The 6215-nt window shown below is 34.8% G+C and overlaps 1 protein-coding gene across 4 annotated transcripts in view; it reads left to right on the forward strand.

Annotated features, from left to right (window-relative positions):
* Positions 1-6215, forward strand: part of spegb (striated muscle enriched protein kinase b) — a 91350-nt gene that overhangs the window by 7431 nt on the left and 77704 nt on the right. The window contains exon 1 of one of the 4 annotated variants that reach the window (XM_058391722.1): positions 2712-3169. The exons of the other annotated variants lie outside the window; for them this stretch is intronic. The gene's annotated coding sequence lies outside the window, so the exon portion shown is untranslated. Of the gene's footprint in view, positions 1-2711; positions 3170-6215 lie in introns of those variants that run through there. 4 annotated transcript variants of the gene reach the window in all.

Genomic DNA, 6215 nt, shown 5'->3' on the forward strand with positions numbered 1-6215 from the left:
CACTTAGTAGATAAGTATATTAGATAAATGCTGATAGATACACATTTAGTTGGGTCACTATATTGATTTTACTTCCAAACTTCATATTGTGAAATAATTCTCCCCTCAGGTGCTAAACAATTGTGATGCTGAAACTCTTGTGCTTCGTCTTCTCCTCAGGGAAAAGTTCTCTCCTACAGTTTGTTGTGCTACATATGCCAGCTGACATATTTGTGGCTAAAAAATCACAGATGCAATTCTGTCACACTTCCTGTTCTCCTACAAGGGATCGGTTGACAGTCACCTTTTGTGAACATCAGCTCAGCAGGCATCGCTTATGGAGGAACATGATACCGTTTCCTCTGTGTTTAAAAAGAAATAAGGCTGATGAGAAACAGTATAACTGTAGTAAACAAACAGACAGAAAATCTATGAGCAAATAAGTTTCTAATGAAAGTATGCCAGGAACAGTTCATCTTCAGTCAGCCGGTCTGTTGATCAATATACATGTGCTGCTGAGATTTACTGCCCTGCTTCACACATAAACTTAATATAATTAATAATAAGGTACCAATAGTTAATGATTTGAATGCAATTAAATGAAAATAACGGAAAAAAGAGTACCATTTCATGAGCAATATAGATGTTTTAGGCTTTAAACATGAGCTGCTGTCTGCCGTATTGCTGCTACAGCAGTTTATCACTCTCCGATAAATTTCAGCCCCTGGACTTGCTTATAGTAGCACTTTAATTATGATTCCTCCAGAGTGTAATTTCCTTAAAAGCATCTTGTTTACTGCATGTTTCAGCTATGCTCCATTGGCATTTTACATGTAGGCCAAACAAACAATTGATGTGCATTTAACCATGCTTAACTGAAAGACGTCTAGGAGTCTGTGAGTCTACAGCGATGCATTTCCAGTCTAGCTGAATATCATTTCAATTCTCTGAACCCAAAAAAAAAAAAAAACCAAAATAACAACTGCATTCTACTCAGCAGGTGAAATGATGCTTCCCGATGCTTGTCTTAATTCACAGCACCAAATTTCTTGTTCATCTTCTTGCCTTTTTAAAAAAAAAAAAAAAAAAAAAAAAAAAAAGATCCTCTGTGTGGAAGAAAACAAAAACCTTGTCATATTTAATATACATTTAAAAATGAGATTAAAATGAACATTACATTTCGAAGAATCTTATCAGTGTTACAGTTGAATGCAGAAGGTTATACATTGAACATTTTTCCTGTTAAAAAATGACACTGTGTCATGAAACAAGGCAGTAATCCAAAACGCAAGGTTAAATGAGCAGGAAAAGAGTCTCAGGCTGATATTAATTTGATCAGCGAGCAAAAATGGTAACAGAATATATCAGAAATATATATAAATATATATATATATATATATATATATATATATATATACACTACACTACCAGTCAAAAGTGTGGATACATCTTTTAATTCAGTGTTTTTTGTTTAGGGATTTATTTTCTACATTCTAGAACAATACCAGAGATTTCAAAACTATGAAATAACACACATGGACTTAAGTAATCCAAATGTAATGACAACAAAAAACAGTCAGTTGTTATTTTAAGACACGAAGGTCAGGTGTTCTGGAATAGTTCTTGTAAGAACAGTATTGTCAAGTGCATTTGCAGAACCCATCAAGCACCATGATGAAACTGGCTCACATGAAGACCATCCCAGGAAAGCAAGACCAAAACTGACCTCTGCTGCAGAGGAGAAGTTCATTTAGAGTGACCAGCCTCAGAAATCACCAATTAACAGCATCTCAGTTTAGAGCCGTTATGAAGGCTTTACAGAGCATCAGTAGCAGACATATCTCAATATCAACTGTTCAAACGACATTATTGTGTATTTCAGCCGCCTTCAGCATTGATAGTATATATATATATATATACTGTATATACACACATATACATATACTTATACTACCGCTCAAAAGTTTGGGATCACTTGCATATTTCAGCTTGATTTCAGCGACTGAGGAAGACTCCATCAGACAAATCCATCTTGTGGGAGATGCTCCAGGAAGCATGAGGTGAAATCTCATCAGATTATCTTGAAAAATTGACAGCTAGAATGGCCAGGCTATAAATGCTGCAAAAGGTGGGTTCATGAAGGCAAAGTCTGAAGAAAACATTCATCATTTTCATCAAAATCATTATTTCTAACTCTGACATGTCAGCATGTCCTGTTCTTTTGCTATAATTTCTATTCAGACTAATTTCGTGTGTGTTCCCAAACTTTTGAGAGAGAGAGAGAGAGAGAGAGAGAGAGAGAGAGAGAGAGAGAAGGAGAGAGAGAGAGGACAAAAGGCTGGGATAGGACAAAATGTTGAAGAAAAGAAGAAAAGATGTGACTTGTCTCAAAATACCCTGTCATTTTTATCCCTCTAATCCCTATTCCTGTAAAGTTGCTTTGTGACAGTGTCTATGGTTCAAAGTGCTATAGAAATGGAATTGCTTGAAAATATAAATATCTGTGTTAAAAGGTTTACCTTTACATTCCATATTTGTAACATCAGTAAGAATCACACATACACAGCCATTTTTTTTTTTTATCACGAAGAAACATTCGTAAAACTTCACACTGTATTGTTACTATAAATAATCAATGCTTTCTCTTTCATCCTAAGGGTATACAAACTTTTGCACCCATCTGTGAATTAAAATGGAGCAATAAGGAAAAACCAGTTGCCGTTCTGATTGTCTAAATGTGTTAGTGCCGCACCAGATTACCTGAACAACTGGAATCCTTTTTACTTAAACATGAACAATAAAAGATCCTTCATGTTGCAATGCTGCAGTTACTGAGAGCTTTAAGGCAGACTGTGTGCTAGTGTTTAGAGGGTGTATGAACGTGGCCCCAGAAATAGATCATTTGACTCACTTATGTTCTGCTGTGAGATCACGAGAGCGTGGGGGCTTTGGAACTGCAGGAACACTGCCGAGGGACGGAGAAGCAAGAAAACCAACACATAAAGACATATTAAGCATGTAAGATGTATTGTTAGCTTATAGTTACATGGCGTGTCAGCGGTATACGCAGCAGTATGCTTGCTCTTTCCTGAAATGTTAGCTGAAATAGGAGCCGAATGATGCAAACACAGGCCTTTTAAAGATATCAAAGGTGATTGTGCTTTCGTACCCTAGCCCAAGGCATGGAAAGGTAGGCCTCGTTCACTATTTGTTCTCTCTCTTTTTGATTTCATCTCTTTCGCTTCGCTCTATCACTCATCCGCTCACTTGGGATCTTGGACTTGAATGTCATTAAGCTTCGGTAGTCTGGGGTTGGTTCAGGTGCAGCGATGTAGTGACAGTTAATTTACCGAAGTTACTCCAAGGTTTTAATTATTTAACAGATCTAACACCAAGCTACCTGAGTGGGCATTATGGGAATTATTATAAAAGCCATTATGACATTGTAAAAGCCATATATATTAATAATTCAGATAAGATGCTGGTCAACTGGTATTATATGCGGCAAAATGTAAATATTTCATGTATGGACTGATGGTAGGAACTACTGGAACATCTGGTACACCTTCCCATGCCATCACCTGATTAAAGTGGTTTCAGAGTTTGGGGATATTGTATATAAAATTTACTTGATACATGGTCTCCTGAGTGTAAAATTGCTTAAGAAGGTACTAGGATTTACAGTTTTAAGGCATATTTGGATTAGATTAGTTGGGGGGGGGGGGGGGGGGTGTTGGGGCAGTGTATCTCCTGGATTCTACAGGTGTCTGGATAAGGCATATCATATTAACACCAACTAACAAATTATCACAATTATCCCCAACTAAAACCCAGGTAATATATCACTCCTGAATTAATATTTAGGAATATCAGCTTGGCCGTGGTGGAAAGTAACAACCTACAATTGCTTCATTACTCTACTTAAGTCTGCTTTTTGTTTGTTGTTCCTTTTTTTTTAACTAATACGTCTGACCTGTGACAGTAAAATCGTTCCTTTCTGTAAAGAGTCATTGTAAAAAGTTTTAGAATTAGACAGCTTCAGGGAACTTTAAACCTTAGCAGATTGAATAAATTGAAGAATAAGACCCAATACCTGCACGCTTAAACATAAAACTGTATTTATCACGGCAATTTGTTTTGTGACTGCAAGCTTGCTTTTTATTGCGTCTCTTAGCTAGTTTTCTGCAGTTTGTTGTTAATGTTAAAACTTTGTTTTTGATTGTTAGCCTTCACAATTTTCTTTTAAACGTTTCATTGCCAACATTACTCATGAAAGTTATAATTACTAATTACTAATCATGCATGCATCTTTTTTATTCCTGTGGATCTTTCGTGTACTTCTATTTCATTTTCATTTCATTTTCAGAGTTTATGCTTTTCTGCTTTCCAATTTTAACTTGAGAACAGAATGTAGAATGAAGCTGTTCCTCAACCTTTACTTCAAGGTATCACAATTCTTTTTACTGTCTTTTTCTTTTTTTTGAGTCAAGAGTTGTAGAACTTGGTGAATCTCTATGTTGTATGATATATATATATATATATATTCATTTCAATCAATAATTTTTTAAAATTATTTATCCAGTGGACCTTGCACAGTTTTTTGTCGATAGACCCTCAGTATGGTAGCGTTGCTTGCATTTACTTGTAAGGATTTTGAAAATGTCTAAATATTACTTCGTTTCTAACAGAGATAATCACTTTGTCACATCATCAGCAAGACAATCGCTTAACTCAACTGTAATGTTACAGCAGGAGAGGTTTCTATATGCAAGCTACTTTTTCTACACTTTTCCCTTTCATTCTGGAAGCTCTGGGAATTGCTTCGTTTTGTATTTAAAAGTTCAAATGTGTTAATTTAATTTGTTTTGTTTTGTTTTGTTTTGTTTTGTTTTGTTTTGTTTTGTTTTGTTTTGTTTTGTTTTGTTTTGTTTTGTTTTGTTTTGTTTTGTTTTATTTTATTTTATTTTAAAAAAAAGAGCAGCTTTTGTTGATAAGGTCACAATTTTCAAATCTTCATATCAGCTGTGTGGTTCGACTGCCAGCGTTTGCTTTCATCCGTCTTGGAAAGTTTGAACTTTTTTGGGGTTTTCACATCACACATATCTATTTTTATGCTAGTGTGAAACAAATTGCTGCATGTACAGTAAAATGTGAGGGGTGAAAAGGGGGGAAATATGATATAATCAAAATAAGTAAATCGATAACACAAAGTCAAGGTCAAGGTTCCAGTAGGAGTGAGATTAAGCAGGGGTAAGCAGGGTTTGGTCCACAAATATACTGCTGTGTTATGCAACAATGATGACAAAAATACTGTTTGTCTGCGTTTCAACCATGTATAGCTTTCCAAATGCATTTATCCTTAACAAAATACACTTGCTACACATCTATCTATCTATCTATCTATCTATCTATCTATCTATCTATCTATCTATCTATCTATCTATCTATCTATCTATCTATCTATCTATCTATCCATCCATCCATCCATCCATCCATCCATCCATCAAACTACATATCTATGAATCTATCTATCTATCTATCTATCTATCTATCTATCTATCTATCTATCTATCTATCAATCTATCTATCCATCCATCCATCCATCCATCCATCAAACTACATATCTATGAATCTATCTATCTATCTATCTATCTATCTATCTATCTATCTATCTATCTATCTATCTATCTATCTATCTATCTATCTATCTATCTATCTATCTATCTATCCATCCATCCATCCATCCATCAAACTACATATCTATCTATCTATCTATCTATCTATCTATCTATCTATCTATCTATCTATCTATCTATCTATCTATCTATCTATCTATCTATCCATCCATCCATCAAACTACATATCTATGAATCTATCTATCTATCTATCTATCTATCTATCTATCTATCTATCTATCTATCTATCTATCCATCCATCCATCCATCAAACTACATATCTATGAATCTATCTATCTATCTATCTATCTATCTATCTATCTATCTATCTATCTATCTATCTATCTATCTATCTATCTATCTATCAGTGTGGAGTCTGTATGGCTGCAGTATTTACATACTTACATCTGCTCTTGTTCCTGCTGCTTAACTGAATATTCAATTGAAATGAATTCTGAGAACAGTCTCAATATGTTGTCCTAAGGAAATCTGCACAAACTGGTAGCTTTTAAGCCAAATGTAACCAGTTAGACAAGACATGTTTGGTGTTAAATATCTGCT

The sequence above is a fragment of the Hemibagrus wyckioides genome, linkage group LG06, assembly GCF_019097595.1.
Source record: "Hemibagrus wyckioides isolate EC202008001 linkage group LG06, SWU_Hwy_1.0, whole genome shotgun sequence".
NCBI lineage: Eukaryota > Metazoa > Chordata > Actinopteri > Siluriformes > Bagridae > Hemibagrus > Hemibagrus wyckioides.